This window comes from Protopterus annectens, chromosome 4.part0 (genome assembly GCF_019279795.1).
Source record: "Protopterus annectens isolate FY-2018-M chromosome 4.part0, PAN1.0, whole genome shotgun sequence".
In the NCBI taxonomy this organism is placed as follows: domain Eukaryota; kingdom Metazoa; phylum Chordata; order Ceratodontiformes; family Protopteridae; genus Protopterus; species Protopterus annectens.
The window spans coordinates 51,752,324-51,770,526 of record NC_056733.1 but is presented as its reverse complement, the minus strand read 5'-3'; positions in this window follow the sequence as shown (position 1 = coordinate 51,770,526).

Below are 18,203 nucleotides of genomic sequence, written 5' to 3'. Positions count from 1 at the left end.
TCAGACTCTGGACACTGGCCCCATGGTGTGCTCTCTCTGCATTCTGCTATTGTGTCAACATGCACAAGAAATGTGCAAGATGCTCCTTAGTGCACTGCGATCCCTGCAGTGTTTCAGCAGTCTGGGCCTGTAATTCTGTGCTTCTGCAATGTTGTATGAGAACATCAACTGCAGCAGCAGCCACATCAGCTGACCTATGATACTGGTTCTGCTGTGGTGATGACACAGCAGGTTCAGCTGTCATCTGAAAAGAAGCAAACATCAGTTCACATGTGACACAAGTGGGATCAGATTTTGAAGATAGCCTATGGAAAGTGGGACATCTAACATCCTGCCCCCCCACACACACACACCCACCCACACACACACCTTACACAGCACAACTACACACAGTTGGCACAACACAGGCTACACAAGATAACCTCCTCACCCCTGGGTACATAGCCTGGGTATCCGCATGTGCCTGTGAGTTACCTACAGTATGTGTTTTCACCCAGAAGGTTCATCTTCCACCATTCTTCACCTCTACAACAGTGGACCAAACTTCTGAATCAGAAACAGTTAATATGGTAGCAGTGGTGACATCTTTTATTTATTTACCAGTTTCAAATGGGTAGCTGAGATCGTCTGAAGACCCTTTTCAGCCATTACATGCTTTTATAGTGAGAAATAGGTAACTTTCTAATGAACAATTTGTGTTATTAATAAATACATTCAATGACTAACATGTCTAAACATTGGCAGTAGCAGTTTAAGCAGTCAAATAGTCAAAGTCAGAGCTACCTGTCCCAGGTACATCCTTCCCCTGAGAGCCCTCGATAGTCTGTTGAGCAATGTTCAGAGGCAGACACAGTGCTTGTACAGAAATATACCATATATAGCTGCATTTACACAGTGCTTGTACAGAAATAGGCCATAGACAGCTGCATTTACACAGTGCTTGTACAGAAATAGGCCATATATAGCTGCATTTACACAGTGCTTGTGCAGAAATATGCCATAGATAGCTGCATTTACAGTTTGCCACCTTAATACTAGGACTATAACATGCCAAGCCATCCATGCATTGCTGTAGCATTGTGCAGTTGCTTAAGGGTACCAGGTTGTGCATATGTAAGTAAGCACAAACCTGCTTTCTTGGGGGCAATGGGCACCTCATGTACCAGTGACAGTAATGGTTGGTCATCTGCAGTAAGCTGTTTTCCCATGGTGAGGTCCTTCCACTTTGCTGCAACAGATAGATATCTTGCACATTTCATTTACATCTGTCTTTCTTTCCATTAATTCTCCCACAATATTTTGTTCTAAGACTGCCACACACAACAATTGTTCTTATATCTCCAAATACCTCTTCCCATCTGTGCTATCTCAATTGTTGCCACCACATCCCATAAGCAGAACACCATCTGCACAGAGATTATTCAGAAACACATTTCCCACTCTGTAAGATTCTCCATCCTCTTATTTCCACACACTGAAACACAGGTGACATGGCACAGATTAATGTTTTATAGGCCTAATCACCACAGGCCCAACAAACATGCAGGATACAAGCTATTCTGTTTATTCATATAACCACAGGTTCCACAAAGTTATAATTGCAACCTAACAATCACTGTCACTAACTGTGCATACAAAATGCACAGTAAACCATACAAAGCAAATTACTTAGCTAAAATGTAGAATTAGAAACATCGCCACTCAATAATCCTAAATTTGACTGTCTAAACAACACATTCGCAGGAACAGAACTCTAGGCAGAAATGCCACCAAACACAGACCAAAGTATGTCAACTGTGGCTCAATATGCTAACAAAATTTAAACGAGCCTTAGTGCACATAGTGTTGTCATTAGTTTTACACATCACACATATGACAAACAGTACACAAAGTACACTGTAGAAAACATCTTGTGCAATCCTGTGTGTTGCACTATTGTCTCCTTCTGCAATTAGGGAAATGTAAAGGAACACAATGTAAGTATATTTTCAGATGACTAAATCAGGTCCTTTATAAGGCAGTGAAATAACTAAGGGCCAATGCCTGGAAGACTTGGAAACCAAAGCACATCTTACTGACTCTGTTAAGTTACAATATTGTTGGGTAAAAATAAAAACAAATGAAAGTGACATGGAAGACAATATGTCACAAAATAGGGATCTTGTCACTGACCTCCTCAAGTTGTTTAATTATTCATGATACAGTTCTTAGTACAGAGACCCCTCTTCCGTATATCTCAGCTGAGCCTGCTGTTTGCCTTGAGCCCAAACTTCCTTCATCTTTAGGAAGGTGACTAAAGGTCAAGCTAGGAACCTACTGGTGCTCAAGATGCCAGTCTTTGGTCATCCTAGAGAGGATGATCTTCACAGCAGATTTCTGGAAATGACTGCTGATTTAATTTCTGTCTGTTTTGCTGACATTGTTAAACTATCTCTCATATATTCAATCTTCTCAGAAAGCTGGAAGTCAGATTGTTCCCATCCCCCAAAAAAGTAAGACTGATAATCAATAGCTACAGGCTTATTCCTTTAAATTATGCTTTAAGCAAAGTAATGGAGAAGATTGAAATCTTCAGGCTCTTTTCAGACTATTGTCTTCTTAAGGCACCCGTTAATAAAGTGGTTATAACTCGACGGACTAAAATACTGGTCCAACCACTGCCTACCTCAGTAACTCCGTCCTTTTGAATATTAACAGAGTTCTCTGTATTGGACTTATGTATGTAGACCTGCTGCATACCTTCCACTAACCATGCAGTGCTATTTGAAAGGGTCACAGGCACATAGGTCTCCTCAGCACTGATTATAAGACAACATACTGAGTTACAGCAGACAACATAGCTTCAAATCCCACACCGGAATGCCTTGGATGCCACAGGCTGTTGTTTTATAGACCTTTTTTGTTTTTACTCTTTATTGACAACATAATGCAAAATGCGAATTGATGTCTTACTATTCTGATTGCTGATTATCTCTTATTCAGTGAGAAACAAATGCACTTCAAGCATCACCAAGGAGCTGTCCAGTGACTATGACGTCATCAGAATCTAGTTCCTACTTAGGTAGTCACTAGACATGCAGTCCAGGACACCATTAAGGAGCTAAGCCCAAATTCCAAATTGTCCCAAAGCACTGTCTGACTGACTTGCCAAAGGTCACACAATAAACAAATGAAGGTTGAAGGAATGAAGCCCTGCACCACATGAAGAGGCTTGTTAACAGCTTACAGCCCTAATGTCCTGCACAAACTGACAGACACAAACAAGCTCCAGAGAATCCTCTCCAGAATCAAAACAGCAGTGTATGTCTTCTCTGTCAAGCTCTTCCCTGTACCCTTTTGGTCTGGAAAATATGACCTGGAAATGAGGCAGTCCTGGAACTATTAGTGGTGTTTATATACCTGGACATTATAACTAAATATTATTGCATATTTTGCTGATGTTTCAGCTTCTAGACTAATCCACTGTATTTTTTTTTATTTCCCATTAACTTTCCTAGTTTCTTTTTTCTTTCCTTTTAACCCTCTCTTTTACCCGTACCTAATTTGCTGAAAAATTCAGTAGTGTTTTACATGAATAAGTAAAGAAGCAAAAAACATATAAATAGATGCATTGCTATTTGCTGATCTTCCTTAGTCTTCTATATAAGTCTTGAAAATGTTGGCTACAATTTGCTTTTTCTGATTTTTTTTATGGCTCACATTACCAAATGGAAACTGATAACCTAGATGTCATTTTGTAAAAAGCATTAAAATAAAACACAAGCATTTTATATTACTTGGAGGCAAAATACCCTCATCCTCCATGGATTAGATGACCTTTCACATCCCCTATAACCACCTATAAAACACTGCATCTTGGAAGATGGAAAGGTAACTCTTGCAAGCTGTTTCGACAAATGCTATGTGATCAATTTCCTCTGAGAAAAATGACATTCTGCAAAAGTCATATTAGAAAATCAAATGACCACCATGGTTATAATTACAGTGAACATGCAAAGACAGCGGCCTGCACTAGAATAAGCAGATTGTTATCTATTGGTCCTGTGCTGCAAAAATAGTAGTGTGATTACACAGATGGTTTATGGCCCTATGAATGGTTCCAGGTAGCTAGGAAAAAGATGTGTCATTTCATAGTTGAGGCCCCCAAGGAAATCACTTCTGCATTCAATCTCTTAAAAAATTATAGTCTTGCTCTATTTGCAGAAAATGAAAGGGAAGGAGGCAGATACTGTGATAGCAAATGGGTACTGCTGTACATAAATAGAGGTACCTTTATGCAGAGACGTGCTGACATAGCTGATGCGGTGCACACAAGAAGAGAACATGTTCAAGATCTTGGATTAATGGTGAGTAATTTTTCTCTGGGGCAATTCAAAATGTGGAATGGTGCTAGTATATGAAAAAACTGTATGCAGACCTAAGCTATGGAAAGTGAGCCTTCCTTGCTCCAAGTGGGATGATGCTACAAGCACCATTTTTAGCCAATATCTGTTCTGTGAGACCTGAAGTTCAACCATAGCTTCCAAGGGTTTATACATATTGCATGTTGGGCAGAAATTTCTTCATTTTTTCAAATATTTTCAATACATGTAAGATTCTAATGTTAGAAATGTGTTCTTACCAAAAACATTGTGCAAGAATACATTTTAGTATATGCAAACCTTAAATGTTTAGTATCAAATGCACATGTACAGTAATTTCTAACTTCACAGTAATTGTCACTTTAAATAAAATACATAGAAAAACAGTAAGGCATCTAAACACTGACCTATGCCTACAATTTTAACAAATGTAGATATAGTTTAGTACTCAGAGTTGCTGATTGCGGTCTAGGATGATCACTAACCAGAAGTTAGTGTAGTCTCCTAGAAGTACTCAATGCTAGGAGATCAACATGATGATAACAATAATAACCACATTCATTTCTATTTGAGACTGCTGCATTAATCATCTTGCCGTTACTTTTATGGCAAGCAGTTGACTTACTAGATTGCCATAAAGTGACATTGCAGCTGTCAGTTGTAGAAAACATAATAAGGTAAACAACTTATTGAAAATCACAATGAGAAACCACATGCTATGAAAAATATAAAAATATTACACATCATAGCAAGAATTACAGACTGAACAATTGCTACTGGAACTAAATGGACATTTTGCAGTTTGCTCAGAATCACAATGTGACTTACAGCTGACCATCCTTATCTGGAGACTTATATGTTAAACATATCTTCATATTCAATATCCAGTAAAAAATGCCAACCAGGACAAATATTCCATTGCTTGAGAAAAAATTTAAAGCAAAACGTGTGCAAACAGTGGAATAATGCAGAGTCCAGGGGGTCATAAAATTAGTACTTTAATAAAGGGCACAAAAAAATACGACAGGTAAGCATTTCCGCAATAGTTTTTTCTCACCATTAAATCAAGCTAACAATCAGACTCAGTCAATTTACATTGTGAGTTAACTTATGATGCCCAATCAAAAAGCAAACGAAAAGACGGTTCAACAAAAACTAATAAAAAACAATAAAGAAAACATTCGCAATATTAACTAAACACACTAACATGTTATAGACACAGAAATAGCTAAAATAATACATATCTACATCAAAAGAAAATAAAAAATATGAATAAAAAATGGGAAGAGAAAACTTAAGTATGAGAGGAAAGGTTGGGGGGGCTATACCTTAAACTATGTCCCTTTAAGGTAGATTTTAATGGGATTTTCTCATTTAAACCCTTACCCTGATCAGCCCTCGGGCAAATAATCCATCTGATCTCCAAAGCTTCAGTGACATTCCTTATGTACTCCTCTCGCAAACTAGGTTTTACAATATCAATCACCAAAAATTTAAATGTATGGTGTTCATTGGTTTCCCTGACATGTTTAGATAAAGCATTGTTAACTGAGCCAGTACATATATTATACAGATGTTCTCTTATTCTGTCCTTAAACATTCTATCTATTTTGCCAACATAAAAAACTTTACAGTGTTGGCAGTAACATAGATAGACAACATGCAACGTCCTACAACTCGCCTCAACCTTAAAGATAAATTTTTGTCTAGTATCAGGATGTATAAACAAACCACTGTTATCAATATAATGGCAATAGTTACATTTCCCACATGGCTGTGTTACATTCCCTTGCCTATAAACATGACCTAAGTCAGTCCGAGGATAAAAAAAATAACCTCTTCAGGCATTTTCTGTTCTTAAAGTTAAAGCAAGGAGTTTCTCCTACAATCCTTCCTATCTTAGGATCAGCAGTCAAAATTTCCAAATGTTTTCTAATCACACCTGTGACAGCCTCTATGTAACTGTTGAAAAACATGGGAATCGATAAAGGCCCATTTTGATTTGAGGCAGACCGTCTATCTTGGCAAGACATAGTTCACTCAGAGAAATATGGCTTTGCTACATCATTCTTAAGATTGGGAATCGTACCCAAGATTCCATCAACTTCCATAGGCTTATAGCCTCTCATGATCAGCCTTTTTCTTAAATCGGAAACTTCACGCTGAAAACCTTCCTTAGAGGCAGTCAGCCTAGAGGCCCTCATTCCTTGTCCTTTGATGACGTTTCTAAAAATATGTGTGGGATGCATACTACGTCTGTGCAGCAGAGTGTTCTTACAACAGGATTTTCTGAAGACTCCAGTGTCCATATCATTATTATCCAACTTTTGAACAAAAAGATCTAAAAAATCAATCCTTGTATCAGAATAATTCATAGGGAACTTCAAAAATGGTGTAGAATCATTTAATCTGTCATAGAACTCACATAAATCAGTGATGTCCCCCATCCAGACAAAAAATAAATCATTGACAAAATGTTTATAAAATGAGACAAAATGCTGAAACCAATGCAACTCACATACATGGTCCTCCTCTCATTTGGCCATCACCATAGTGGCGTAGCTATGTTCACTGGAAGTGCCCATAGCTACGCCATCCTTCTCTAAATAATAAAGGTCATCAAGCATGAAGATATTGTTCTCAAGAACTATCTCCATGCAGAGACAAAGTAGATTAATCAAAGAATCACTATGCTTACTGTGTCTGGTCAGATACTCTCTTATACAATCAAGGCCAAACTTATTAGGAAGAACTGTAAGTAAGGACTCCACATCAATGGTTACAAGATACCTAACATTTAAGTTCTTTGACTGAAAATATTCATAGAGGTCATTCAAAAAGTGCTTAGAGTCTCTTAAAATTCTTACATTATTGTAGTGTTTTCTACTTACAAAGAGAAGGGTTCAGTACTCCAATTACGAGCTGCCATAATAGGTCTCAAAGGTGGTCTATAACTATCTTTATGTATCTTAGGGAGGCCCTGAATCATAGGGATCAAAGGTTTGTCAACTGAAAGATATTTGTACAAATCATGACTAATAGCCTCACTTAATAGACAATCATCCAACATCTGTTGTATCCTCAAATTCAGTCTATTAATAGCATCCATATGAATAACTATATAAAATGAGGCATCATTTAACATACATTTCATAGAATCAAAATAATTGGTCCTATCCATAATTACTATCGAGCCGCCTTTGTCTGCAGGTCTAATTACAATCGTATCATCATTCCAGAGTCTTGCCAGCACCAAACATTCATTGTATGTTAGGTTATACCAACAGTTCCTAGAATTTACATTCTTTCCCCCTCATATAATTTGTAAAAGCCATTTTCAACCAACCTGGCAAAAACATCAACAACAAGATGCGAGGCAGGTATACAAGTACTGGGTCTCTTAAAGGTAGTAACATTATAATGTGATTCATTACCCCCAAGTTACAGTTTTAAACAAACATTTCTTAAAAACAATTTAACATCCAGAATAACATCAGTTATATCTCTACTTTGAGTTGGGATAAAAGATAAGCCCTTCTCCAATACATTACATTCATCTGGAGTTAAAGATAATCAAGTCTCTACTTGTTTCCACATTCTCTTCAGGGACTGACCCATATTCACTTCCATAGGTAGTTTTGTCTTGATTTGCCCCCTGCTCCTGGAGCGACTCCTGCCCTTGCATTGTCCCTGACTGATACATAAAAAGAAATTAAGAATCATAATCATTGGTCATTGCTGCACCTTCTTTATTCCATGGCTGGGGCACTTTCCTTCTAACATCAGTGCCTAAATCCAACATATCCACAGTCTGCCCATTCAGTACTTTATCAACAGCCTGCCTAGACTGGCTTTATCAACCTCTGCATTGGCATTAGATATAACTGTCTCCACTGTCTCATGTTGGTTCAAGGGAGTTAATAAATCAGCAGAGCCTGACGGCAGACTATCAAGAAATTCCCTATCATTAGCAGGATTCCTACATATGCTTTTCTGTAGAACAGTTTGACTCCTAGGCTATGTAAAAACATTGCTAGTTCTAAAGTGACTTTATGGTGACTGATATTGTAAAACCTAGTTTGCGAGAGGGGGACATAAGGAATGTCACTGAAACTTTGGAGATCAGATGGATTATTCGCTTGAGGGCTCATCAGGGTAAGGGTTTAAATGAGAAGATCCCATTAAAACCTATCTTAAAGGGACATAGCTTGAGGTAATATCCCCCCACCCTTCCTCTTCCACTTAGTTACCTCTTCCCATTTTTTATTCATATTTTTTATTTTCTTTTGATGTAGAAATGTATTATTTTAGATATTTTAGTGTCTATAATATGTTAGTGTGTTTAGTTAATATTGTGAATGTTTTCTTTATTTTTTTATTGATTTTTGTTGAACTGCCTTTTCATTTGCTTTTTGATTGGTCATCATAAGTTAACTCACAATATAAATTTACTGAGTCTGATTGTTAGCTTGATTTAATGCCGTGCAGAAGCTGTTGTGAAAGCACTTACCTGTTGTACATTTGTGCCATTTATTAAAGTACTAATTTTATGACACTCTGGATTCTGCTTTATTCTGCTGTTTGTATGTGTTTTGCTTTATATCTTCATATTCCATACTTGGTGACTAATCAGCCACAAATCATGCATACTGGTAGGAACCGCTTCCACCATGTCCAATCTGTAGTTGCACTTTTTTATACTTAGGCTATTCTATGATTTAAAACACCACTTCAGAATCCATATCTCATTTTGGAAGAAATAACTAGCAGGAGGTGACATCATGATTAAACTCACTACTATAGGGTACCATAAAATGCCAGGCAGCTTGAAGTCCATACCTGTCCAGATTTTTAAACTCTGTTGCTGCACTAACAAGAAATATGCCTTCTTCTACACACTAAAGGATCACATACGTTCTAAAACAAGAATGTCAACTACTCCAGGCCAACTAGGCTACACAGCACCATGTTTCTTTAACTCCAGCAGCAAGACCCACTTTCTTGATTTATGGTTCTATTGTATGCATTATAAATAATCTAGAAAAAAATAACATACCGTTTTTTTTTCTAACCACAAAGGCAAATAAGCAGCCACCCAAATAGCTAGCAATAATTTATAGTTATCCTGAAGTTAATAGTTTCCAAAATAAACAATTATTTCACCAAACAACTGCACAGTTCAATCTTATTTCCTTCACTCTTGTAGTCTGGCAGTTAGCACAGAGGAAGAGAAGTCTATAAACTGTTAATAAGCTAGTTCCTGTGGTCCAGCATGCAGTTCTCACTGACTCCTTTTACCTACTATGTGACTGAGCAAGCCAGTTAAACATATACCTCTCTCAGGGTGGCTCTGAAAAGGTCCATGTGGAGCAGTCCCCTACCCAAGTTAATAAATACAAAAACAAATAGTGAAATATAAAGTAATACGTTCCATTGCTTTTTTTTCTCTGAGATCTATCTGATCAATACCAAATGTACTAATAATTCATTATGCCATAAGTAAAAAAGAAATGGAGAGACAGAGATACACAAAGAAATCCTAGAAACTTGAAAGAAGATGAAGCACCCTTTTAATCAACATTCCAGCTCTTGTCACAGCATTTCCTGCTTTCCCTTAAGATATTTTCTATAGTGACACAAAAGGGAACTGTAAAAGACCAACACATGTTCAGAAATTGTATCATCTTTGTTTTGTGCATAGAATATAACATAATATCAATGTAGTGTATGGAGCAGTGGCGTTGCTGGGGGGGGGGGCGGCTGAGCAGCACGTTTTAAGGGGCAGCAGATGCAAATCATCCACAGTGGCGACTTCATGGTATCTTCCTCAGACAGGAAGCACCGACCCAAAAAGGGCTATGATTTCGACATGGTCAACAGGCAGAAGTGTCATACCTACACTTTTGGCAAAACCAGCATTTTCTGAATTGACATATCCAGTGTGGCATCTTAGAACCAGGGCCGGGTGGGGGTGTCAGGCCAGCCTCCCATTTTTCACCCGGCATGGGGAGGATGTCACTCTACGAACGGCACCACCTGAGAGGCAAGGGGCCACAAGCCAGGAGGCTCAAAGTTATGCATGTCTGTTGGGCCCTCAGGCCACAGAGGCAAGAGACAGAGGCACACCAACAGGGGCACAAGAATGTGGGGTCCCGAGGTCATCTCCCCTGTGAGTTTGAAAGCTCTAGGTGCAGGGCAAAGGGGAAAACCAAAGTGATGGAAGTCAGGATGAGAGCCTGTCTGAGGCCCTGTGGCTAAGCAGAGTTCCACGAGGCTGGGCAGGATCGGAGGGAAAATCCACAATAAAAAGCAGCAGGACCCAGAAAAGGCAACTGATCCAACTTTATTTCTCTGACAGGCTCCAAGGGCACATATGATTTTGCATGATTAGGCAGCCTGGAAGAGACATGGCGACTGCGGGGTCTCCCAAGACAAGGAGGGGCCTGCAGCTGGGGAAGAAGGTCTCTTGCTATGTCAAAGGGGAGGCTCAGACAAAGTCCATAAGGAAGCACTGGGCGGATGGTGGTGGGGCCTGGAGGTTTCATGCCTGGGCAAGAGGAGTGAGGCAGGGCAGCACCCTCAAGATGGAAGTCTGTAAGGGAGCGTCATGTGGATGGTGGTGGGGCCTGGAGAGTTTCTGCTCAGGTGAGTAGGGTCAGGAAGTGCTTTCCATGATGGAAGTCTGTAAGGGAGTACCGGGTGGATGGCAGAAGGGCCTGCAGAGCGCCTGCCTGTTCAAGGGGATGAGGCAGCACCCCCTGGGCTGGGGTAGCATCTAAGAGATGGGGCCATCCGAGGGAGTCAGCCATCAGTGCAGACAGGCTAAGGGCTGCTTCAGGAAGCCAGATCTGCAATCCCATCCCCCTGGCCCCCAGGGAAGCACAGATAGGGCTGCCATAGTTCTCACACCCAGGGCTTGGGAGTGGAGTCAGCTGTCAGTGCAAACAGGCTGAGAGCCACCCCAAGAAGCTAGATTTGAGATCCTGTGCCACTGGCGTACAGGGAAGAGCAGATAGGGCTGTTGTGATGTCTTGGACCCAGGCCCAGGCAAGGGAGTCAGCAGTGGGTGTGGACAGGCTCTGGGACATCCTGGGAATCCAGATCTGCGATCCAAGACAGGGTTGCAGTGGTGTCTCACACCCAGGGGCTGGCAGGGGATTTGACAGTCAGTGCAGACAGGATGAGGGCCACCCCAAGAAGCTAGATATGAGATCCTGTCCACCACTCTGTGAATGGCACCACCTCAGAGGCAAGGGGCCATGAGCCAGGAGGCACAAAGCGATGAGTGTTCATTGGCCCTTGTGCTGCAGAAGAGAGAGAGACAAAGGCGCACCTCAAGTAGCAAGGGGATGTAGAGTCCCATGGCCACCTCCCCTGTAAATTTGAAAGTTCTAGATGCAGAGCAGAGGGGAGAACCAGTGTGACAGAAGTCCATATGAGAGCCTCCCTGAGGCCCTGCCGCTGAACAGCGTTCTATGAGGCTGGGTAGGATTGGAGGGAAGTTCCCCTGAGAGAATCCAAGGGCACACATGATCCAGTACAATCAATCAGCCTGCAGGAGACATGTAAGCCAGGAAAGGAGCTCTCTCGGCTGTGTAAAAGTGGAGGCCTAAAGGGGTCTGACCCCATGGAAGTTTGGAAGGAAGAGAGAGGCAGAAAGCAGTGGGGCTGGGAGAGCTCCCACCCAGGTGAAGGGGTTGCAGACTATGCCCCCACCTCCAGGATGGAAGCCCAAAAGGGAGAGAGAGGCAGAAAGTGAACAGGCCAGGAGATAGGGTAAGGCAGTTCCCTCCAAGATGGAAGTCTGTAAGGCAGCACCAGGCAGACAGTGGCAGGGCCTGAAGATATCCTGCTTAGGCAGGGGGTGTCCCACCTTGCCCTGGAGCTGAGAGCAAGGGTGTCTCAAGGTGGAGGGGGTAGCCCATGGGGGAAGAGGGGGCCACCCAGCTGGGGAAGGCGGTCCCAAAAAATTGCAAAGTCCCCCTGGATGCTCTAGATCAGAAAGAAGGTGGACTCAGAAGCCCTCATGAGGATGGATCTACTCATCAGCAGCCAAGGGGCATTCCAGGAGGCCAGCCAGGATCAGAGGGAAGCTCACTTGAGTTGCTCCAAGGTACGCACGATGCAGTATGATTAGGCAACCTGCAGGTAATGTGAACCATGAGGCTCCGGATCTGAAAGAAGGGGGACTCAGAAGCCTTCAGGAGGTGGATCTGCCCCTTGGTGGTCAAAGGGATTTCCACATGGCCAGCCAGGATTGGAGAGAGGCTCCCCTGAGAAACTTCAAGGCACAAGTGATCCACCGCTATTAGGTAGCCTGCAGGAGATGTGAAGGCAGTGGGGTCTCCTGAGTTGCAGCGGGGAATGCTGCTGGGGAAGGATGTCTCTAGGCCAGGTGAAAGGAGAGACTCAGAGGGGTTGGCCCAGATGGAAGTGCATAAGGGAGTGCTGGGCAGATGGCAGTGGGGTCTACAGAGTTCCTACCCACGTGAGTGGGGTCAGGCAGTGCCCCCCATGATGGAAGTCCATAAAGGAGCACCAGGGGAATAGCAAGGGGTCTGGAGAGCTCTTGCCAGGGCAAGGGGGATCAGGCAATGCCCCCAATGATGGAAGTCTATAAGAGAGTGCCAGATGGATGGTGAGAGGGCCTGGAGAGCTCCTGCTCAGGTGGAGGGCATCCAGCCTTAGCCTAGAGCCGAGGGCAAGGATGTCCCAAGGTAGAGGTGGTAGCCCACTGGGGAGAGACAGGGACAGAGAGAGAGGGGATGACCCACCTATGGACAGTTGTCCAGAAAAGTTACAAAGTCCCCCGCAATACTCTGAATCAGAAATAAGGGGAATGCGGAAGTCCTTATGAGAGTGGATCTGCCCCTTGGCGGCTGAGGGGAGTTCCGCAAGGCTGTCCAGGATTAGAGGGAAGCTCCCCCTGAGATCTCTGAGGAACATGTGATCCAGTATGATTAGGCAGCCTTCAGGAGATGTGGAGGTGGCAGGGTCCACTGAGGTGAGATGGTGATAATGTTTGGGGAAGGAGGTTTCCAGGTCTGGTAAAACGGGGGGCCCAGAGGTGTTGGCCTGGATGGAAGTCCATAGGACAGCACCAGGCAGATGGCAGTGGGGCCTGGAAAGCTCCTGCCTGGGTGTGCGGAGTCAGGCAGCAACACCACAAAGGAAGTTCATAAGGGAGCGCTGGGCAGATGGTGGCAGGGCCTGGAGAACTCTTGCCTGGGTGAGGGAGGGTCAGGCACCACTCCCCAAGATGGAAATCCATAAGGGAGTGGCAGGTGGATGGCAGAGGGGCCTGGAGAGCTCCTGCTCATATGGAGGGCATCCAGTCTCAGCCTAGAGCCAAGAGCAGGGGTGTCCCAAGGTGGAGGGGATAGCCTGCTGGGGACAAACAGAGAAAGAGACAGGGGGCCACCTGATTAGGAAAAGCAGTCCAGAAAAGTTACAAAGTCCCCCACGATGCTCTGGATTGGAGATGAGAGGAGTCAGAAGTCCTCATGTGAGTGGATCTGCCCCTTGGCAGACAAGGGGAGGTCCACAAGGCCTGCTGGATTCAGAAAGAAGCTCCGCTGAGAGGCTCCAAGGCATGCATGATCCGTCATGATTAGGCAGCCTGCAGGAGACGTGGAGGCGGCAGAGTCCTCCGAGGTGAGGTGGTGACCATGGCCAGGGAAGGAGGTTTATAGGTCGAGTCGAAGGGGTGGCCCTGATGGGTCAGCCTGGATGAAATTCCATAAGAAAGCACCAGGCAGACAGCGGTGGGGTCTGGAGAGCTCCTGCCTGGGTGTTCGGGGTCAGGCAGTAACCCCAAATAGGAATTCCATAAAGGAGTGCTAGGCAGATGTCCGCAGCACCTAAAGAACTCTTACCCAAGTGAGGGGATCAGGCAGCAGCACCACAATGCTGCTCATGTGGATGACGTCCAGCCCTGGTCCAGAGCTGAGGGCAGGTGTGCCTCAAGACAGATGGGGTAGCCCACTGGTGAGAGAGAAGGGAGGGGGGGGCACCTGGCTAGGGACGGTAGTCCCAAAAAGTTACAAAGTCACCCACACTGGTCTGGATTGCAGAGAAGGGGGACTCAAAAGTCCTTATGATATTGGATTTTCCCCTGGACGGCTGAGAAGAGTTCTGTGAGGTCACATAGGACTGGAGGGAAGCTCCCTTTAGAGGCTCCAAGGCACACATGATCTGGCATAATTAGGCAGCCTGCAGGAGATGTGAAGGCAGCGGGGTCCTCCAAAGTGAGCCAGGGACCATGGCCAGGAAAGGAGGTCTCTAGGTTGGGTTGAAGGGGAGGCTCAGAGGGGTTGGCTTGGATGTAAGTCCATAAGGGAGTGCTGGGCAGAGGGTGGCATGGGCTGGAAAGCTCTTGCCCAGGTGGAGTGGGGTCAGGCAACACCCCTCCCAAGACTGAAGTCCATAAGGGAGCACTGGGTGGACAGCAGCCAGGCCTGGAGAGCTCCTGCTTGGGTAGAAGGCATCCAGCTTTGACCCAGAGCCAAGGGCAGGGGTGTTCCAAGACAGAAGGGGTAGCCCACTGGGAAGAGACAGGGAGAGAGACAGGGGGCTGCCTGGCTAGGGACAGTGGTCCCAAAAAGTTACAAAGTCCTTCATGATTCTCTGGATTGGAGAGCTGGGGGAGTTGGAAGTCCATTTGAAAGTGAATCTGCCCCTTGGCAGCCAGGGGGAGTTCCACGAGGCCAGCCAAGATTGGTGGGAAGTTCCCAAGAGAGGTTCCTAAGGCAAGCACAATCCAGCATGATTAAGCAGCCAGGGGGAGACGTGGAGGCAGCGGTTCCTCAGAGGTGAGGCAGGGACCGCGGCCAGCGAAGGAGATCTCTCAGCTGGGTTGAAGATAAGGCCCAGATAAAGTCTGTTAGGGAGCACTGGGCTGATGCCAGTGCGGCCTGGAGGGATCCAGCCTGGGTGAGGGGTCAGGCAGCATCCCCCATGATGGAAGCCCATAAGGGAACACCAGGCGGCAGGGCCTGAAGAGCTCCTGCTCATGTGAGGGGGTGAGGCAGTGCCCCCCTGGGCTGGCTTGGCATCTCAGACCCGGGCCAGCTGGGGGAGTCAGCCATCAGTGCAGATGGGTCAAGGACCACCCCGGGAAGCCAGATCTGTGATCCTGTGCCCTGGTCCCAATGAAGTGTAGATAGGGCCTCTGCAGGTCAGTGTAATTGTTTTGTGAGTATAAAGCAATGTTGATGGCGGTAAGGGGCAATTGTCGAGGCTTTTTGTATGATGTGTATTATGTCTTATTTTGTGGGAGGGCTGCAAACTCAAAGACCCCCATGGGTGGCACAAACTATAGCTACACCACTGGTATGGAGATCTGAAATTTCACTCCAAAATTGTGAAAAAGATGGGCTTATTAATCACTATTCTGATGTCACACACGTATAAGCTTTTGTTATGCACCCTTCACCATTGTTAAGCTATAATCTCACACTAGACCATTAACAGTAGCCTGAAGCCACCACAGAGCAATGGCAGGAAGGGCTAAGGGCAATAAAACAATCAACGGCAGGAAGAGCTACGGGCAATAAAACAAACACTACAGTCAGCCTTTTTCTTTTTTGTTGTTCAGCATTCTAAAGCTCTTTGCTTTTCCCTTTGGTTTTCTCTTGTGGCTGTTTTTTATGTGGCAGCAGTAAATGGGTTACACTTTTCAAAGTTGTGAAACACTTGGATCTCCAACACCTTTTTGGTTTAATTATTGTACATACGCCAGTAATGATCAGAAGCCCAACCATAAATGTACATTTTTTTCTCAGCAGTTTTTCTGGAGAGCCATGAGTGACTCACAGGTTGTGTACCTAATTCAAAAGGCACGAAGCAGTAACCAAAGCAAAGAGAAAGAGCAGCCCCTGCAGGATATGTAGCTATAATCTTAGTTATAGCACAACAGGAAAAATACACTCTGAACAGATTTACACAGAATCAACAGACAAGGTGGTAAAATAATTTCATAATCATGGCTCCTGCTAAAATTACAGATTGAATGATATGTAACTCATGTTTAGTCACACACTGCTGTGTATCATAGGATGCCTTTCATCTGTTGGTGTTTATTTGTATTATGACTATGGTTACCACCTTTTCAAATGTCCAAAGTGGAACTTTTTTTTGTAGAAACATGACATTTTGCAGGATAAAACATACCCACAGCAAGTTCAAAGGACAGAGCTTCACTTTTTTGCTAAAATAAATGCCTACTCTTGTAGCATTTCAGCTGCTTATGCTATTCCATATAACATTTAAGTGATTTAGATAAAAAAATAACTGTTTTATGCAACTATTAAAGAAAACTTATAAAATATTTTTTGCCCTAAATCTCAGGACATTTGCCATTTTTTTGTTTTTTTCGCAGGACACAACTGCCCAAAGAGGTGGTAACCCTAATTATGACACATTTCATTCACTCTAGTAGGACTGCTTTAAAGCAGAGGCAAATAATTGTTCTATTGTTCACCTGACCTTTTAATGCAGGTATAACAATACCAGATGAACTTAAACGTGTCATTGTCTCAGTGCTGCATATTCTTTTCCCTGTGTAGGTATGTTCTTGTTTCTTCATCATGCACTAGACAACGTAAATAGCTAGCTCACAAGTTACTAGTGTCTGCCTTTTATAGTACTCTTCAGGCATCTCTGTGGTACAGCTCAGATTAAATGGCAGCACAATGTAGGGAAATAGTGGCAGTGCTGAGCATGTACAACACCCAATATTCAGTCCTTCCTTCTAATTTAAATTCTCCAAATTCTACATTCATATACGGTTTTCTAATGCTGTGGCAGGAATGGACCTATTCAGGGTTGCCACATTTTTGCATATCCAAAAGTGGGACATTTCTTACTAAACTATGAGACTTTGCAGGACTAACCAATAACCATACCCTCAGCTAAGGTAAATGACTTATGTTCACATTAATATCAAAAATAAAAGACTCACCACAGTAGAATATTACTTGTTAATGTTGTGTCATACTGTTTTATAACATAGATACCTAAAATATTAAATTATCCGCATAACTTAGAAAAGATAGTTAGAAAGTATTTGTTTATCCTAAAATATGAGGGTATTAAAGTTTTTTTATATTTTTTTTCAATGTAACTGCCCCCATCATGATAGTTTGTAACCCCAATCCCATTCCTATGTCAAGGTATATTTACAGTTTATGAATTCAGTATTGCTTTATCATTTGGTGCTTACCAAGGATGCTCTTCTCAGCACCTGTAGTGTACCTAGAATTGCCTGCTAACACTGCTTGTATGAGGTAAACTGTCAACAGATTAAGTATGCTTTGATTATTTTTATTTAGGCCAGTTGCTCCTTATTCCACATTGCACTGCTTTCTACTTATACATACTAATATTTTATACTTCTGTGTTTTTCAGTGCCTAACACTGTAGTCATTGTTCTCCTTTCAGCTTTTCCCATTAGGAGTCGTCACAGTGGAACAGTCCGCAGAATGATTGGCAGTGGAGTTTTATGCTGTTGAGTTGGCAGCCTGGCGCCCGACCTTCCACAGGAGGCACACACTCACACCGAGGGCCAATTTAGACTGTCCAGTCCCCCTGCAGCATGTCTTTGGGATGTGGGAGGAAACCCACAAGACTGCAGGGAGGACACGCAGACTCTGCACAGAAGGCACGCCAGCCGAGAATCGAACCAGATTACCTCTTGCTGTAAGGCAGCAACACTAACCGCTGCACCACTGCGTCCGCCCCTAACACTGTAGTCATTAGGGGTGACTATTTCTACCATTGTCCTTTTTTCCATCATGTACAGAATGTAGATTTCTCACTTCTACCTTTTTAACAGGTTGTATT